General features: G+C 39.9%; 1 protein-coding gene across 16 annotated transcripts in view; it reads right to left on the reverse strand.

Moving 5' to 3' along the window:
• Positions 1-21,099, reverse strand: part of ARHGAP15 (Rho GTPase activating protein 15) — a 345,294-nt gene that overhangs the window by 40,243 nt on the left and 283,952 nt on the right. The gene's annotated exons all lie outside the window — the stretch shown is intronic.

Consider the following 21,099-nt stretch of genomic DNA (forward strand, 5'->3'; position numbering starts at 1 on the left):
CCTTTTCCTCAAATATGTCTCGTGCCCCAAAGTAAAGATAATAAAATAAAACAAAAAAAATAATCACAGAAAGAAAGCTTTATTCAGTAGCAATATATCTATTACCTGGTATATGGGTAAGGTCAAGAATCTTATTCCTTTTGCATTTTACCGGACAAGAGAGTTACCACACAAAGTGATACAATAATTCTCCTGCTGCCTGCAAAAGCACCATCATGCAAACAGCGTGAATCACCAGCAAAAACCAAAGAAGTCACATAAATATATGATGCATTGCCTCTATGTGGGGAAGCCTTATGTGTAGAGGAGACAAATATTGAGGTCTTTTCCTGGTGGAAGGCAGTATTGCTGTATCAATAGAGATGACTGAGTAACTGGCTTATTGTGGCCTGAAATCTGGGAGCTCGCCCAGTCATGCCATTGCATGATGCTCTTCTCAGAGTGATTTTTGGTATTTTCTGACCTACTGAACATGAAAGCTAAATGGACAGTTTAAAAATAGGAAGCGTAAGACAACCCCACTACCTACCTTATTATAATGCTGGTGTTATTTGTTTATACATATAAAAAAAGCAAATAATGGAATACATATAACTTCCATGGCATTTTTTTTCAAGCATTTCACTTTCTGTTTAACTTATGATAGAGGTTAAGATCAGCCTGTTGCAGAATATGTCAGACTATCTCTTTGCCTACCCAAGCCTGGACTGAAAAAGAAAGTTGCTTTGTGTTACCTAACTTTGATAATATTGAAATCTACCTCTGCATATACTTCCAGAGCTCCAGTCCCAACAGGACTAGATTACAAAATATTATTTGTATTTGTTTTGATAAATTATTCTTTTTGGTACAGCCTCTCATTTCCACCACCAAACTGCTACATGGTTCCCTAATTATGGCTAATTATTGTACCACCATCAGCAATAATAAAGAAGGGTTCAGTCGGGTAAATTTGCCGTGTTGATTTCACATGTGCTACAGCTGACCCTGCTGTTTCCATCACAAACACATCACCAGTACAGTAAATGTATTTACGAAGGAAAGAGCGGTATATAATGAACAGCATTTTATAAGCAAGCAGATGCATTATTATTTATGACAAGGAACATACTACATAGCTCACAGTGCTCAAACTGATCAAGAAATAGGATGCATATATAGATTTTCTGATCTTTTGCCTGTTCCCAGAAGTCACAGTAAAACTACATGGCTCTACAAGTGAGAAATGACCTTAAACCCACAGGAGAATCCCCATGTGTAGATGAGTCTTTTGGTGACTTAACGCTGCCACGCTGATTCTTCTGAAGGCATGACTTGGAGCTGGCTCAGCTAGACCTCAGCTTTTTGCGCATAAACTCACAAGATAGACATGCCACAATAGCCAAGGCCTAATTAGGCACAAACATCCAGCAAAGTGTTAAAAAAACCCATAAAACCCCCAAACATACTGCTCCTTTTTTTAATTGGAAAAAGGGAATTCCAGGAAATAAAAAATTGCAGGGTATATTGGGCATCTATGACCAAACAATGCAAAAAACCCAACCAAACAAAAATAAACAACAACAACAACCCGAAACTGGGATAGTGAGTGAATTAAAGAATCAAAAAGGCCAACATTCCTCCCAAGGATATGTAACCAACCTCCTGGAAAACACACTTTGATTGCATCTGTAGAAGAGGCAGGCTGGTGCACCAGGGGAACGCAGCGCGGCAGCCTCGCATCCGACAGGTTACACAATCCTCTAACGTGCCATATCACTCTCAGTAAAGCCTCTAAACTTCAGGACAAAGCATTCCGACACCATTTCTCCAGCATGTCGTCTTCAAGTGAGCACCTCCTTTACCTCCCGATGTAGCAAAATTTATTACAAGCACACAGCCTGGGTGAGGGAGTCTGCGGTCGCAAACTAGAAAAGAGCTGCCTCTCCCAGGTCACAGTCCCTAAAATTACTCCTACATTGGTTTGAGACGGCCTTAGCCTTATCTGAAGGTTTCGGGGTTTTTTTTTTAACGGCAAATTTATAAGTGTTATGTATACATATACACATACACACATATATATTATAGTAGCTGACAAGAATAAAAGAGTACAAAGGGAAACTTATTTCTTCACTAAATATGCAACTTAATTTGTCATATTAGAAAAAACAAACCTAGACTAAAATACCACCCCTCCTTCCCCCACCAAGTCCCAGCGGTTTGGCATTTTTAAAGAAAAGCTTCTAAGTGCCCCAAGCTGCTTTCTATGTTTAGTGTAGAAGCCTGAGTGCACCACTAAGTCTATAACTCCACTTGAACTATTGCACTAAACATAGAGATGGCCCTTTCTTCCCTAAAACGTTCTGGGCCACAAGCTGGATGTGTCAGCAATACAGCAGATGGGGAAAATGTATACAAGTATATTAATTTTGTGGCCCAGATTTATGCAGAAGGCATATTTGCACAGATTTCATATAGGATTTTAAATCTTGTTTTAACCCTTACTAGATAGATGTGAAGCTTGGAAAGAGCACGAAAGTATAGCATAAATGTTTGTGGAGTGGGGGAATGGAAACAAGAGGGCTGCTGCTGCTTGCTTTGGAACCTGATTTACACAAGTTAATCTGCGTGCCTCAGTTTACTCGCTGTGAAATATATATACTAATGCCAGTGGTCTCACAATGACTTTGCAGAGCTTAGTTAATTAGCTGGTAATTAGTTCGGTTCTTAAAGCTTCCTGGATGAAAGCAGAGTTGGGTGCATAAAGCCAAAAAAGAAAGAATATTGTGATTTTTTTTTTCTTTCTTATTTTTTTCAGGGAAGATCTGCTAATGTGCCTGCATGTTCACAAATATTCAGGTGAGCATTTTTATTCACTCGAAATCTCCCAAAGACAAAAGGGCTGCGCATGCCAGCGTGGAGAAGTATTTCTGAGAACATTCATACCAGATGTGTGCTCATGACCATCCTGAAAAACTCTTTTCATTGTTTGCACAATGATTTGTCAACGAGTTATAACTGTTCATGAATTATTTGCCAAAGGAAAAAATAAATTCCCTAATGGCTTTACAGGCTGGTCTATACACACTTTTCAAACTGCTTTAGCTATAGCTGTTTAGAAACGCATGCAGCCACTTTCGTGCGACACCCTGCTGCGGTCAGAGATGTACCCGTATCTAGGATGAGGCGACTCAATTAATTTTTACTGTGGTCTACTGAGAAACTCTAATGAAGGCCACAAATTTTTATTTTTATTTTTTTTTCCTGAGGTTTACTGGGTAAACTTAGAGGCGTCGTCTGCGCTGGCAGCGGCGCGGCAGCCCCAGCTGGGCTGGCCGGCGCAGGCATCGCAGGCTGCCGGCACAGCTGGGCTCTGCCGCGGCATGGCGGGGCCGGCGGGAGGTAACACGGCTCCTGCAGGACCGCTGAACGGCACTGATGGGCAGCCGTGGGAAAATCCACTTGCAGCGTGGCTCTGCGGCAGGGTTTTCTGTTTGAGGAAGCCTAGGGTAAGCCTCCAAAGGATTCCTTTTTTCTTTTTTTTTTTTTTTTTTGTTGAAAAGACCAAGCTTTTAAAAAAAGGAAAAATGCCTAGGTTTTATGTAATTTACTACGTGGTGGGTCCTATAGTCCTTCATTTTGGTGTTCCCGGCAACCATGGTGGGACCCTCGACCCCCAGTGAGATGCTGAGAGACCCTGGGCAATGCACTGGGACACATTCAGCACCTTCAGCAGGAGTGCAGGCAGCAGCCTGAACTGACCCAACACTGTAAATACGCACACAGCCACCAACAGCAGAGAGGCCGTGAAGAAAATCCTCTCCCAGATTCTGCTGGAGACATAAACGTCTCTCTCTGGGCTCCCTTCCCAGCCTCGGCCTCTCTCCTAGGCCTAGGTGGTCCTGCCCTTTCCTGCAGGACATGGTAGCACCGATACCTCAACCCACCCGGTGCTTTCCAGCAGGGAAAGCACGCATTCACTGTGGCACTAATGTATAAGCTAGTCTGTAAAGAGACCTGGGTTGTAAGTTATCACTGTAATACCGTTATAAAGTAAATCCTTACAACACTGAGTATTATATGTAAATACTAAGTATTACAAAGCTTCCTGATATGCTCCACAACCAACCTCATGCACCTCTTGTGTTAAAATTAAGGCAACTTTAGGGCTATCACCGGTCTTATCTTTATCTATTTCTGAAGTTTATCCAAATAAACTTTATATTGAGGTATGTTGGGACACGTAAGACTTACAGAAACAAATAATTTTGTGAGGCTGGTCCTAGCTGCTTATTGTGTGTGCAAATTTATCTTTATGTCACTGTACATGCCCACGTTGTGGGTCTGTACCTTTTTGTTCAAACCAACATAGCCAGAGAAGGATAAAGACTGTAAATCACCCCTTAAATTTATCTCAGCCCAGAACATCGTGGGACTTAATGACTGACACACTGTGGAAGTGACAGGCAGGAAAACCCTGTTAACCCTCAGGTCCAGAAGATAAGCTAAAACATTTTCAAAGAATTCATCGTGCCTGGCATCATAAAAGTGGCTCAGTTCATTAGGTGAATGATTTCCAGTGAATTTTTAACTCAACTTCCATGTAAGTAATGCACAATAGGAGACCAGTCTAAACCATCCGTTAAAATATTCTCCTGAGTAAATTTGACGAGCTTAGGCGAAAATAAATAAATAAATATATGTATCAACTGAAAAGCCTGTATTTATGTAGTACCTTATTCAATAACTCAGGAGAACATACAGTATGCTATCTGCAGGATAACATTTTTTTTTTCCTCCAGATGTCTCTTTTTCCTTCCAGAAGTTGCAGAGCATTGGACAAGCAGTAACAGATGATGAACACATGCATAACTACAAATGGGCAAGCTGATTGTTTTCAGAATTGGTATAAACATTTGCTCTTGGATTGAGATTTAGCCCATAGCAAATCTTTACATTCTCGTTATAAACCTCTGACAAAAAGAGCTTCTAATGAAAATGCTGACAGTGTGAAAACGTGGTTATGGTCAGGAAAACAAATGGATAAAAAGTGGCATTTTGTAGTTCCATATGTATACTTCATCAGGGAAGTCTCTGCTAAGTTTACATTTCAAAGCAAAAGCTTGATGATAACCGCTTCTCCTACCCTTTCTATTTAGGGCCTCCAAACCTACTAGTATTTCTGCTATCTCCAACACTGGCATTTAAAAAAACACAACCCAACAACAGAGGCTGGGATCTGAACTTCTCTGAGAGCTTAGTGAGAGAGCCAGCGGCTGGATTTTTAGCATCTCTTTTATTTTTTATTATATAGCTAATAGTAGAGCCCAACAGCCCCAGTCAGGACATGGCCTCACTGTGGTAGGGTGTTAAAGACTGAAAAAAGGGGGGAAAAAAGCACCCATGGCGAAGAGAACCGCATTGTGTGTGTTTGCATGGGGGCCATGGCAGGAGGCAGAGAGGAGGAGGAGGAGGAGGAGGAGGAAGGTCCCAGCAGGACAGGAGAGGTGAGACGGGTACTCTGGGAAGGCTTTTCCAAAGGCCAACACTACTTCTTGGGACATATAGAAAGAGGTCCCTGTCCCTTTCCTGCCTAAAAGTGGGGTGTCCGGAGGGCTATGGTGTTTCTTTTAAACTTAGACTTGTTGGTTTTGGGGGCTTTGGTGGAACTGCCAATATGGGAAACAAGGAGGATTACAGTGCTGGGGAGTGCTTGAGACATGCATTATGAGAAAAACAAAATCAAGAGAAAAGGATGGTTTAGGGCATCTGAGACATGTACGGCACTGAAGGGTATACTGGAGGGCAAGGGAGGGCTTGTATGATTCTGTACCCACAGTGGTGGGGAGAAGTTTGAGTGGCTATAATAGCCCCAGACATACCATGCCCACAGCCTTGCCGGCCATTTCACGATCCTCAGGGCAGCGCATGAGAAGAGGCAGATGCATATAAAGCCTGTTGAATATTCTTTATCAAACCACAAGCAAAGTGCAGATCAGCGGGTGATAATGGAACAGAAATGTGGGTTTACAGGCAAAGACCATCTGAACGTTTTTTGGGGCAAGCCATTGAATTAGGTGCTGGCAGAGCACTTATGTCTTTCTTCAGCCCCATCAGGGCTTGCTTTAAACTAGCAACTATGCAATAAAAGAAAAAGATAAGAAAACATAAGATAGAAAAAGAGGAAAAAAAAAGAAAAAAAACCAAAATCCCTAACCCAACTTCTTTAGAACCAGGAACGCCAAACAAACATGGGACTGATAACGGGGAGGAAATCAGACCAAGCAGTGGTGCAATAGGGCGTGCAGGGCAGTAAAATCTGGCATGGTATTTACAGTGGCGTCCCTGTTTATGGTGGGGAGGGTGGCAGGATCACCTCTCCTTTACCGATGGGTCCTGTCCAGTTCTGGAGCCCATTTTTATGAGGAAGACACTGAAAACGGTCAGGATACTCACACAGCCCAAACCCCTAAAACTAAGTGAAAAAAACCCCCAACCCTGAATACCGTGCTAAAAGTAACGAAGTATGTGGTGAGATAAAAGGAGCTTGGTCAAATCATGACTGAGGGTGCCGGAGGAATGGCAATGAATGGCTAACACCTGAAGGAAGCAGCAAACATGAAGGATAAGAGCGTGTCTCCTCCGGAGCCAGCACGAGTTTTGTTACTGACTTCAGTGTGACCCACGTTCTACTGCAAGGAGACAGAGGAAATGTTCAGCACAATGAAGAGGATATTGGAAGGAATGTTTTTGCATAAAGCAAATTAAAATGTAGCTGAATTTCAGGAAGACCTCCTGACAGCAAGATTGCCTGTGGAACTGGAAAAGCCTCACGCTGCCACAGACAGTAAACAAATACACTGCACAGAAAGATTTTGCTGGCTTGTGGTATAATGAACACAGAATTATATCATTGCAACAATATACACCCGCTGAATTTGACTCCACTTGAAGAGATGAGAGCTCTTAAGTTGCTACGTTGAAAACAATTTAATTGAACCTGGCTAATTAGAACATAACAAGTAGTTAAAAATTATGCAATGCTTTAAAAATCTTTTAATTAATTTGAAATTCTGATGGCAAATTAGTAAATGCATGTCAGTAACTTCCCGTGCTTGACTCAATACATCATAGAAAGAAAATAAGATATATTTTGTCAATAGGGACACTTTGAGAAAACATACACAAGTAGAAAATAATAATGTAGAGTAAGGAATAATTAATTAATTCAAGCTTCAAGATAAGATCACTGTGTCCTGCTGACCCTACATGTTAATCAGTTGATTGATTAATTGCTACAATCATAATAATTATAGGGTGTAAATCTAAATACATTTAATGATAGTTTACACTTAGAATAAAAATGTCTTTTATGTCTGCTTATCTTCATCATTTCTTGAAGCCTAGTCATATTTTTTGTTTGCCATAAATAAACCTGAAACGTTTTTAGATGTTATCTTTGTGATGAGGTAGGTTTATACTTTGTTCATCTGAACAGCAATGGGGTTTTTTGTGGCCTCCACCTCCTGTCTAATGAAAAATATGTTCCTAGATGAGAAACAATTGATTATGTGCAGTAACCAATACAGCTTCATCAAAAGCTTATCCTTAAAACAAAAGGCAAGGGGACATACCAATAAGGCTATTGTTTAGTTATAGACTGTCTTTATCCAGAAGGGTTTTACATATTGAATGCTTCTTCCACCACATAAGCTCAGTCTGAAGTGAAATGGTAAAGCAGATCAGCCGCACAGAAAAATATTAAAGAAAACAATCCAAAGAAAACTAAGAGCTCTTCTGCTAATTTCTGATTTATAGTCAATACAGACGATCTTGACATCTACATCATCTTTGAATTTGTGCTGTTTCTCATTAAACCTAATCATGCTTTATGGCTGCACTAAGAGAAAGGTATGTGTCCTTGTATCTCAACTGGCAGAGCTAAAATCCTGTTTTCTACTAAAAAGTACACGAAAAGAAGAGACAAGGGTTGCTTAGTTAAATCTGTTGAACACCATTGTTAAAACGCACTATTAAAGATTAGGTCTTAAGTACCTGCGGGCTCCCGAGGTCACTAAAGGGGTGTTTCAGTAGGTGTGACACGCAGAAGTTGTAGTTGTTTGCACTCACGTGTCCCATGGACAAAAGTTCCTCTTTCTATCATTGTCATTTCATTCTTACCATTGCAAAATATTAGGAAGTCTTAACTAAGCAAGTGCCTTAAATTTTTTAAAAGGCAAGTATGTGTTTCAGTTAAAATACAGACCTTAACACCAGATTTCATGACCATTTTCAATTGTGCAGTTCTAGACATTTTGGATTCTTCATTTGTAGAGTTGATACCCATATACTGCTTTGCACCTCTCATTTTGCAGTGATATTTGTTAAATAAATAATGCTAGGTTAGGAATTAGAGTATAAATATTTTAAGGAGCCACTAAAGCATTTTCAGAAAAAAAAAACTAACAAAGCAAATTCCAACTGAATGAACTTTTACAGCCTTCAAAGGGTTACCTGACCTTCTACTTTTGCAGCTTGCTTGACTCAAAGTTACAGCAATGGAGGAGATAACAGTGAAACTGTACTATAAAAATAAATTACTATCATGAATATTAAGCAACAAGGATATAATAAACATGACTGCTTACATGATTCTGATTTATTGATACTGATTTGCTAGTAAATTATCACACAAAGTACTCATTTTAGTTGTTCAGGAACATGTGCAAGATAAAGCTTGGTGGACACTTCCCAAAGACCTTGACATCTGTCACTGAATTCATACTTTGGGATTCTTGGTGCCTCTTTTTCTGGTATGTGATACAGTGGTGTATTTACTTTTTTCCACAGAATTTTTTGTTTGGTTGGTTTTTTGTTTAAATTTTGGCTGCCTGGCTTCCTTCAACTCTGTTTTTTAGCCGTGCACAGTTTTTAAAACTACTATCATGGAGGTTTAGCTCTGACACAGTGGAACAAATCCAGCTGCAAAATCTCCTAAAGGCTGTTCATGCTTGTTCTGTTAAATAGTGCTCACTTTGAGTCAAGAGGTTTCATTACTATATTTATGAACCTCTTGGCACCAGGAGTTGGGATTTCCCAGTGCTAAGCATTAATGCATTTTGCATTACTCTTTAGCATCGGGAACTCTAGTTCACTGGTGCTGAGGGGTTAAAGACGGTAAAAAACCAGATCTTTATTTCTAGATAGAAATCTTTAGTGCATGTGTGCACGCTTGGTCTGTGTGTGTGTGGGGGTAGTCTGAGCAACTATCAGATAGCAGAGGTAGAAAGCAGGCTACCACAGTCACTAACGACCAGGAATTGCAGGTTTTAAGGGATCTCAGCATTAACAGCCTGCTGCCTATATTCTGCATCAGATATTTGTTACCCAAATTGATGGAACGTATCGTATCTGAAAATAGGATTATTCTTCTTTAAATTTAAAGCCTGCTTTGTGCTTATGTGGCTTATATCACTTCATGACATGGTGTGTTATGTCAAACCTAAGATTATTTTTGGAGATTTCTGAGACAGAATCTACTTCATTTTGCCTGTCATCAGCCTAAAGCATGTGCCAAAAGACCCCTTTTTTGAGGCAGTGATTCACAAATACCATCTGAACTAAAGGACAGCTACCGCTTCAAAGCAAAAACACATATCTTGGATCAAATTCTACTAACATCTCCTAAAGTGGTTACTCTCAACAGAGTTTTGATACTTCTCTCCAGAGGATTTATAACCACACAGTGGGCTATTTTTTTTTTTAAATGCTAATACACTTAATCTTGAAGCAGGAATGTAGCCTCATCAGGTGCCGTGATCTGTGGTGTAAAGAAAAACAAGCAACGACCTCAGCTGCAGAGCGTAGGTTAGTTCTGGCTGCATGTGAACATACAGATGCAAATCAAACTTGAGCCAAGGAAAAGGCTATTCTAGAAGTGGCACTTGATAGCCCAGGGCTGGAGCTGCAGAAGCGTATATAAGCCTGCCTGCCAGGCAACCCTTCCTGCTTCTCCTGTTTTGCTTTTGTCTGAAAAGGAAAAGAGAAGAAAGAAGAAGAATAAAAGTAAAAGAAAAGGGGAAGAGAAAGGAAAAAAAAAAGGGGGGGAAGGAAGAAAAAAAGAGGTAGAAAAGGCAAAAAGAAGAGAAAAAGAAGGGAAAAAAAGAAGAAAAAAGAAAAGAAAGAGGTTGTTGCCACTGTGCACACTTTATTTGGCCTCTTTATGGGTAGGCACCCCATGTAGGTACCCGGGTAATTTCCTCCCTGTCCCTCTTTACTTTCAATATCACCTGTAAGAGTGTGGGGAGAAGATATACTATGCAATTTAGCTTGGCTTTTAGTCCTGGCCACTGCTCACCTCATGCTTTCTCTATATGTGCAGCTATTGCCCTTTCCGTGACACTGCAGCAGTGCCAGCTCAGAAAATATTCCCCTTGTTCGCCAGGGCTCTCCTGATAATGAGTTACAAACACCAGGTATTTCGTACGAGCTTAAGCAGATCTCCAGCTCTCAGTTACATTTCAGGTTTCTAAAACCTCCGAGTCCCAACTTCCTGGTTGCTTTAGGTCTTACTTTTTGTATGAGCGATAGTTTGATTTTCTAACCATCTAAGCAAACCTAGGTGAAGAGGTTTTGCGCCTGGCTTGCAATTTTTTTCTTCCCCAGTGCAACACTATCGCTCAAAAGTGTTTAACAGCGAATGAGTCAGACCATGAGCTGTCGGTGAATTAGATTGTGTTCCTGATCTTAGCGAGATTATCTGTGTGATATATTACCTTCCCAGGCAATTAAAGCATTAGTGCTTTGGCCAAAATGTAACAATAGTCAAACGGGTTAACAGCCTAATGAATTTTATATAGAAGGGAGTCAAAGGGAGCAGTTTGACTCTCCGGGAACCAAGACAAATTGTATTTTATTTTAAAATCGTGGGCATTTCAAATTCGGTACCTGTACTACAAGCACAAGGCAGCAGATTGCAGAAATATTTCTGCACCCGAGGAAGCATTCTTAAAAGTAGAAGTTGCGTTTGATGAGTTTCTTGTGCAATAGGTTGCCTCGGGGCTGCACACTCCCTGATACCCGTTTAGGAGAAGGATGTGCAGCACTACTCATTGCTTCTGTTCCCACACTATTTCTTACTTTACTTGACTTCTCTTTTTAGCTGTTATCTGGTACAGCTGGTGTAGTACAGCTGCTAAAAATGCTGCTCTGCCACCACATTACCCAGTTTTCCAGCACTACTTTTTCACAATTGGTGTCCCTCAAGAGGCATTATAAATCCTATTAACTTTGAACTCTGGCCCAGCCTTGGTAAGAACACAAGCCTACCCTCACATTTAGATATCATTACTTTTCCAGAGTATTTCGTTTTGCAATCACACTTCCCGTGGCAGACCCAGATCTGCTCAAAATATTGATGTCGGGAAGCCAGGCCTGTGTCAAGCGATGCCGCAAGGTGATGCTTTCAGGGAAGGAGACCTTCGACTTCCAACCTGGCAAATCTGTGCCTGATTTCAACCTGTGAAATCTCTGAACTTTCCTCTGAAATTCTGTGAAATTCAGTGAGTATTCTGCAGATAGTGCTATTGTTGTTATTCTAGCCCTGTTGTTGTGTTTTATCATGCCTTTTAGCAATATGGCATTTTACTTTTCTAACCCCTTATGTGTGCTGTTATGGTAAACTCTGAGGATATTTTTCTAACCATTCATGACTTCTTTCTATGTCTGCCTACTTTGTGGAATTTTTAGAACATTTAATTTCTTGTTTACTTCTCCATGCTCTTTTCAGACCATTTCTAGAACATTTCCAGAAAAAAAAAAAAGAGGTGTTGTAACAACTTTCTGACCAATTACTGCTCTCAGGTGACAAAGGTGCAGCTAAAGCAGGGTTCATATCACTTAATTTTACTTCTACCAGATTCTTACCCAAAGGTTTGTCACAGTCATAAATGTAAAGGCTAAAGTTATGCATTTCTTCTAGCTCATTTAATGCATTGCTATAAGGAACATCGCCTGAAGTTACAAAGAGCCTTCCCTGGCGCCATGGTGCTATGTACAATTTTCATCATTATAAAAGAATATTTTATAAAACTGCAAGGTAAAGGTCCATATTAAGGCATGTTTTATGGCTGGTTTTACCTGCCAGAACTTGAGGACCCACAAAGTTGCACTCTCTGGTGGAGAAATTTCCAAATTAAGAGTCTGATGTCAGGAGCGTTTGGGCAGTGTGGTCGGAGCATGCTGGTGCTAGAGATCCGTGAGGATCTGTAGGACTGGTATACGTGAACACAGCTTAAATTTACCAGGGGCCAAAGCTGCTTGAAGTATTTAGGATGCATAAAAGTACTCCGCAAAGTTAGTGCCTACTCTGAATACTACAGCTGTAGTAGTCCAGGTCTTGACATATTTACGTGGTGAGGACCAGAGGACAAATCAGTTGTCATCTTTTGCCACCAAGACATTATCATGACTATTCTTTGCTTGTTCAGATTGCTCTTACTTGGAGAAGGTAATAACTTCTAGGAAGTAAGCTGTATGGAGAGAGGAAGACAGCACAGCACTGGAGGTGACGACTTTCATCACCCCCTTCTCTTAGTCTTGAAGGTTCTCCTTTTCCCTCCCTTCCTGGTCTCCCCTTCCCACTTCCCCCCTCCCCATCTCTTCCATTTTTGCACCTCTGAAATGGTGCAACTGAGGCATTATAGACTGCCTCTCCTCCTGTTATTACTTTCCCCAAGTGGAAGCTTCACTCACAAGCCCGATGAAACATTTTTCCCCTCAAATCTAGAGTGCCAATTCTCACTTTGTCAAGAGCTCCAGATAACCTTCATGAGAATTTCCTCTCCCTCTGCCTCCCGCAAACACCCCAGGTTACAGAGATCTTGTCACAGTCACTAAATAGCTCCTTTTTCATCCTTTTCTGCAGTGTCGTTGCTTGGATTTCTCAGCTTCTCTTTGTTTTCGCTTTCACCATTCTCTCCCGCTCGATTTTCTCTAAGAGTTTCTCTTGCGCTAACCCACATATGAACTCTCAAGTTGGCTTGCTTCTTGCTTCTGCCCTTTCTTTCCCCTACGAAGGATTGTCTTAACCACAGATTAAATTTAAATTACACAAATACGCTATTTTCCGTGCCCAAAACGTAAGTAGAAGAAGAGCAAACTGAAACCCATGTCTTTTTCCATTTGCATGTTTTTGAATCCGTATTCTGTCAACTGGCAGTCGGTGTAAAGCTAACAGAGAGTTACCGGAGCCTCAGCGATTAATCTGGCTATCAGTTACAAATATAAACAACTTTTTTTTGCAAATTGAAGTGAGGCACTCTGCTTCCCAGATGACATTTCCACCATGCTTCCAATGACTCGTCCAGCTGCCCATAAACATTAATGCTCTCAGCACTTGTGTCCCATGGCAGGTAAGAGCCCCCCCAGGAAAAACTTTTAGCCTTGTTAGTGCTTGTACATTTGAGGACAAGCCACAGTTTTGACATAATTCTGTCTAGGAAGTGCTATTTGCAAGTCCTGGTTTCAAAGCAGTATTCTGGACCTACCACGTAAAGCAAAGTTCTTGAAAAAGGTTCTCACTGAGCAGATTACTGCAGATTTGTATCCAATAATTTATTGTGTATGCATTAAACCATTCATATCACAAACACCTGTGCAAGCCAGTTGGCCTAGTCAATTCTTGTTTAACATTTAATTATGAATATAATTAGCATGAGTTAAGAGACAGGCCAGGCATCCGCAATAAAATTTCCACTATGCTAAAAAATTATAACTATAATAACAAAAAAGACTAAGCTGGAGGAGAATATGTCCCTCCTGAGCAAACTTTCGCATGACAGCAAAATCCAAGTACAAATTCTTTTAAAACTTTTTCATTTCCTTTGATGATATTTATAAGACCAAATTATACAGTTTTTCTGTTCCTTTAATACTAAGGCAATTTTCTTCACTGGTGTAATCCTTTCAGTGAGGTTCCTTAGATTCCTCTCTTTTCCTCAAAAGGTAAATTAACTTATTTGATGATGCCACTGGAACACTGAGTTAGGCAAAGTTCATGGGGGAAAAAAACTAGTTAAAATATTATTTCAGTGCACATCTGAGTTTTATTAAGTGCTCTTTGTAGCCCAACAGAATTGGGTGCTAACAGAAGAGGAGGATTAGTAAATGTCACAATATATCTTGTTTTAAAGGCAGGTGCTCATGTTTAGAAATAAGAAAAAAAGTAAAGTCAGTCTAGAATCAGGCTCCCTATGGGCAGGTGCTACCCGGGCTTCCATCACAGAGCTAAACCTGCATGTGTAGATTTTCTTTTCATTTCCAATCCAGCAACTTAGCTAAAACTTCCTAAGTGGGGAAAAAAAAAAAAGAAGAAATGTTTTACCCACTATTTTTCTTTGCAATGCCCTTTATTTCTGAACATGTTTGGCTATTCTTCATCTCAAAAGAAAAAATGTCTATTCATAGATATACCCTCCAATTTTATTTTATTTTTTTCCTAAACCAGTTGCTTCCAGACCTGGAAAGATCTATTTAAAAATGCCGTTGAGCACAAACAGTTTGCAACTGTGAAGGAAAGGTCATTGAAAGAGAACTAGGAGGTTACTGGGGCATAGTGTTCCTTGACACCTCCTGGGATCAAAAAGCCTGGAGTGAAGCTCTTTAGTTACCAGTTTGCTGCGATCACAAATATGATAGCCTCCATTTACATCTTCAGTGGAGGTATGCTTTCTTACTGCCTTGAATCTGGGTGGAGACTGTGATGGAATATGGTAGCTATAATGGTTGGAAATGTTACAGCCAAATACATTTGTAGCCAGTTTATACACCCCTCTTGTGGAATGGAGTCCTTTGGTTTAAACTGCACTTTCTCATCTGTTGTTTTTACTTATTGGTTTCATTCAGGATGATCCTATACAATTTTTGCCTGTATTTTTTTAACACCTGTAAATTAGAAGCCTTCTCTTCCAGCCTCTCTGTGTCCTATATATCTTAGCTTCTGTGAAGGTTTTTTCTTTCTATTCCAATATCAGTTAATCATTCTTCAATCAGAATTTCATACAACTTTCCAGATAAGGTTTCAAAAAGCTTTTAAAAATGGATTCAGTAGTTCTCAGTCTCTACTGAAAATACCTAGTACCACTTTCTGAATAAGCTGTTATGGTCGTTGTTAGTGTTATTGTGCTTGGGAGAATACATATGTCTACAGATATGCCATACACATATTCATGTATTTATATGGATGGATATCCCTGAGATCATGATACCCACAAAATCATTCCTTTTTTAAGAAGTTTTATAAAGAGTTACACCTCAACTTCTTGTTTCTACACATTTTTTTGTTCTGTTCACATTTAGTTTGTGGATTTCTACTGCCTTCTGATACTTAGATTTGGCCAAAAATATATTAATTATGATTTATTATGTGAGATATATTGTGGTGACCTTGGATTTGTTTATAAATCACCATGTTCACATTAAATTGAGGCTTTCTGATGCCATGCCAAGCCCCAAAACTTCCTTGGACAAGTAAATGGAGGATAGGAAAACGATTTCAATAGGAGGCTCGCCAACTGTGAATCTGAAGGCAGTTTGATTAGGACTCGAAGCCCACAGATTGAGATTATGACAGAAATTTGCATAATGCCAGGGACTGATAAGATTTGGTTTCTCAGGAACCTATTACGTGATGATGTTAAGAGACTGTCATGGATTTCTTACAGTGCAATATGCTGACTTGTCTTTCCAAGACGAGTTGGCCTTGAGCCTTGTTCTTTGTAAGCCTCGAGTGAGGTTTCTTTAGATGTCTTTTGAAAATCTCTTTAGACATCTTTTGTAACTTTCCACCAAGATGATACAAGGATGTTATGACTGTCAGAATAAATGAATGTATTTACTTCCTTTCTGTTTCCCAGCTACTATTTCCATAACACTGCATAGTAGTTCAGAGCAGGCCCTTGCTACACTATGCTTTCCACCAATGCATCTCTGTGCTTCGATCATGATTATGTATTGATGACTAGATTTGTTTATTGCCTCCTGACACAGTTTTTGCCTGATTTTGGTGCAGACAGCTTCTGTGCAAACTCCTTAAATGTTGCATTATTCAGTGCAAACTTTGCTATGGCCTGGTGAAGACCGAAGCGTGCTCATTGCCCAGATAGATGTGAGTTTCTGCAACACACTGTATTGAACCACACAGGCAGTGGGTTCTTGGGGGACCTTTCTGAAGCAAGACTAGAGCCCAAGCTCAGAGAAAACCTTTTTACTGATGCCAGCCATCCTGGAGATGAAGACAACTGACCAACCTGGAAAGGACTGACAACTACAGATAGCGCTGCTAGCTTTTGTGGGTTTTAAAAAACTCTATCATTCTCATGAAAGAAGAGTTTATTGCTTTGCGATGTTATCATCGTAGATTTTGTCAGAGAAGACCAGTAAAGACCAGTATCTCATACCAGCGAAACTGTAGTAAATTTTATATCTAACATCTTGCAATAACCAAAAAAGTTACAAAACTCTACCATGTGTAAGATGTTAAATAGCCGTCTTCGGTTTCCATATAGTAGGGTAACACATAACATTATAGGATTGATAGGAACGACATTGTGAATTCTGCTTAGCATGCACCAGGAGACACTAATTGATATATCGAAAGGATATGTGTGAAATCAGTTGGAAAAAGTGTTAATGGTCTATCAGAGCAATCAAAAAAAAAAAAAAAAAAAAGGAATCCAGATCTTGAGAAAACAGAAATTATATGAGTATCTAATGTGGACCTTAGGTAGTGTCTAGGCACTTACATTCACCATTATAATTCTGAAAAAAACTTATTCAGCTGCCATCTATCCCTGCAGGTGCATAAGCTAATTAGGTGCTATGATTGTGGCCTCCGAAGGACTTCAGGTGCCTGTGGCTCTCCTTCTCCCCATGCAGGGAAATGCTTGCTTTTCTGCAGGAGCTGAAAAGCTTGAGCTCCAGAGATGGGGGATTACTTTGCCTAAGCATCTGGGCAGCTTGGTCCTGTGGGGGATTGCCAGGACCTAAGCCACGTATGCTAACTAGATCTGGTGCCCTACAGATGCTGCACCTTCCCCAGGGACTCAGTGGCCGTTGTGATCCCACGTTTTTGGTTCCTCACACTGAGGCCTGAGATCTCTCATGTTAGGTTGTGGATTCCACCTGAAAGCCTACAAGTCAGACTTTGCAACACTATATTTTTATTAATCTCATTCCTGTGTTTATCTGCCTTAAGTGGGAAGACCAAGGAGTAACAGACACCTTCATTCAGAAAACTGTCTGCAGAAGAATCATAATTCTGGCAAAATAATTTCTATTTAGAGTATATACATATATATACATCGACCTCTGTGTGTGCATTTTAAACAATAAATCACCTATTTATCTACAGTATTTATGTGACACCTATTAAATTCATATTAGAGATAAAAAACTGAAATGAAGGCATAATCACTATAACTCATTGAAAAAAATCTTTCCAGTGTAGTAATCTTTCCAACCTGTTGCAGAGAAAATCAAAGACCTGAACTCAAGCCTTCCAAACCAGAGACAGATGTTGCAGCTTTGGGAGCTGGGTGGAATTTTCCTTTGTGGAATATCAGTGGGGTTTTTTTGTAACTGCAGTTGGACAGATGCACTGTCTATACAGATGCACAGTTTATACAGCTTTCTCCAGCTGAAAAGATCTGGAAGGACTAGCTGGTATTTGAATATTTCCTATGCTGTGGATATCAGCCATCATTGCACAGAAGACTGTAGTAGACAAATTTTTTTTTTTCCATGCCTTCTGCCTGAGACCTTTCAAGAAAACTAGCTCAATTAAAATAAAGATTTATAACTAAATAACACCTTTACCTGCTAATATTTCTTAACAGATTTCAGGGGTAGATTTTTTTTTTGTTTGTTTCAGTGGCTGAAGGCCTGGCATAAGTTTGTACGGCCATGCGGGTTGAATTCTGTAAATAAGGTGATTAAGTGTTTCAGTTATTGGCACTCTACCACCTTACTCACATGAAGCACAATTTTACTTGCAGACAATCTGTTGAACCACGTCTGTTGATCTTCCAGAAAATCAATAGAACTATTTGTGGTGCTAAGTAATTTAAGTGTGGCTGAACCTGACTTCATAGCAGCATTTGGGCACACTTTGGAAGTGCGTATTTCATCCAAAATACCACAAAATGACTTGCCAGTAATATACTAGGCAAAGTCCTTGGAAAAAAACTGCTTTCCAAATCCTAAGAAACAAAATTAGTATTAGGTCAGAGGTCTTGTGGCCTTCCATTTATCATTTATAAATTCTCTGATATGAGCTATATGGACAGTAATTATCCAGCTTCAGCCTGGCAAGCAGAATTTTGAGATTCTATAATGCCCTGAATTATCTTCTAATATTCTGGTCATATCTAAATTGTTCTAATATTATGACCATATCTGAAGTTATTTATAGGGGAAATTGAAGGTGGAGAGCAAGCACTTTGCCTAAGACACAGTACTGTAAAATTTTGTTCCCATGCACATAATAAAGATGTTAGTTAACAGGGCATCATCCAGGAAAAAATAATATTAAGCTTGCTATGGATTTTTTTTCACATAATCTTTAACATAACAACAGCATAAGGTGTCCGTGGCACCTGTTGGGTACTCATTCCTCATGAAACTTCTAGCTAAATGACTAAACCCCCCCAAAAATACTATTGGTAACTTGTTACTACCTACTACAGATAGATTTTTAGACCACTCCATCTTACTTACCACATGCACAGCTCTGACTAAGGGGTGCTCAGTGCCGGGCCAAGGATATAATCATCATGGCAGTGTGGGAACGTGTCCTAATTACCTTTTTCCTAGCAATCATCAGGTTGGTTTATTTCTGGCATTATTAAGCCCTCCTTCTAACTGTACTGCACACCCATGCCCCGCATGCTAACAATTCCCATTTTTGGAGAACGGAGACAAAAGACAGAGATACAGAAGCCTCTTTTTCACAACAACCTGAAGAAGAAGGGAAATTTTCCAGCAGCTCAGTACTGACCAGCCAGACTAGTTAGCACAGAGTAGCCGAAGAATCAGCTTCAATGGAAATTATATTGAAGAAAAGAGATTTTTTGCTTTGCTTCAGGACTATTAACATACAGAAGAGCTCCAAAAAAACCCCACTGAAAACACCTAATTGTTGTTTATAGCTGTTTTTTAAGTAGAGTTGGTAAGAATACGGATTTGTAGATACTATGGCAGTAAAGGCCAAATAAAGAGAAGATTGATTGGAAATCGTAGATTACTTTAGACAGTTGGATTAGGTAGAAATCACCCCGATGTGCAGTAAAGCAAGCAACAAGAATTAGGGTTTTGAAATAGTGCGAAGCATGTCTTAGAGTGCTAGCATTTTCTTCCTAGGAATAAACTGTCTTAAAATCCCTCTATAAATGACTGTTCATTAGCCTATCAATGTGTATAATGGCTCTCAAAATCATAATAAGAATTAATAATAGTTCAAATAGCAGAAAGGGACATTAATTTCTCACTCATGAATATTAATGCTTTAGTAGACAGTCTCTTCCCGACATGCTTTTAAACTCTTAATTCACAAGTCTATTACCGGTTACCTGTTATTTTTACTATCAAAAACCTCACCACCAGGCCACCAAAAGATTTCCAATCACCTTGACCTGGCCAGTAACAGAGAGGATGAGAGCAGAAGACAGCACGAAGGGTGAGATCATGGCATCCTGATAATGTTCTTCAGAGCACAATAGTGTTTGCCCAGCCAAAGCATACACCAAAGGGTAATGAAAGGTAGCGATAAGGAGGAGGAAGGCTATATTTAGCCCCAGAAGACCAGTATGATGTTGGATTATCACGAAAAGAAAGTGATAATGGCAGAGGATAGGTATTAAACACTCACATGTAGAATAAGATGCATGAGACGCGAATGGCATGCCAGGCTATGCCCTGTGAACCACATCTCCTTAAGGCACCGTATCTCCTCCTTCCCAAGAGGACATAGCAGGCGGATGGAGAACCACCTGAAGGGCATGTTCAAGTGCTGGTGCTTCAATGAGCATCTTATCCCAATACATCACAGAAACTGAAGTTGAACAGTAAGAAACTCTTGTTTTTCCCCTCTTAGCACTGCAGAGACGGTGCAACAGGAACTTAAACTCGAGAGATGATGTTTTCCATCTACTTTCCATGTGCTTTGAAAGGAGAAGAAAGTGAGCTGCCAAGAGTAAACTTTCAGGTAATGCATTTCTTTACGTTGTGTATTTAACTGCGCTGCGTCTCTAAATAACCGAGAAGGGAAGGATCTTGCGAGATGTATTTAACCTCATTATATCTGATGCTGGGTCTTGAAAAGCTTTAGTTGAGCTAAAGACTCTTATGAATATAAAATCAAAGTGAGCTGTACATTAAGGATTTCATATTCCCTGACAGCTGCGCATGTGCACACACAGCTCTCATTAACAGTAATGGCAAATATGCATGCCCATCATTCAGAAAACAGAGCTCTAAGTACTTTACTGGCTTTGGTTTTTTCCTAGTGATTTTTCTCTATTGGACCTTTAATTAATCTCCTACTAGGCTTTTTCCCCTTTAAGCTATCCCTCTCCCCACCCCCTTGCCTTTCCAATGGGAGTAAACCCCCAAATCACACTGTTTTTCAGTCAAGTTTTTCCAAGCCGATACAGTTTTACAAAATGCACCTGCATATATTAAACACAGAGAGGGTTTGCAGCACACAGACCACAGAGACATGTAACAGAATAAACGCCTTGGACTTTGAAAACACTTTTGATGCCTGCCAACTTTAAAAAAAAAATAAATAAAGCAAAGGTAAATATGAAAATGAGAACATGAATGTTTCTGCATTCTTTTTGTGATCACGGCAAGGCAAGAGTCTGCAACCTTGTGGAACAACACACATGCATTTCATTCTGATTAACATAAAGACAGCCCCTTCTAACATGATTCACAATTATTAGTCTCTCTCTTGTGTTTGGGGATATATGGATTATCAGCCTAGCATATTTTGAATACATACACATTTTAATTCCTTTCCTAAACCATTTTAGGCACTACAGTTAAATTGCATATACAAAA

This window comes from Phalacrocorax carbo, chromosome 5 (assembly GCF_963921805.1).
Source record: "Phalacrocorax carbo chromosome 5, bPhaCar2.1, whole genome shotgun sequence".
Lineage (NCBI taxonomy): Eukaryota > Metazoa > Chordata > Aves > Suliformes > Phalacrocoracidae > Phalacrocorax > Phalacrocorax carbo.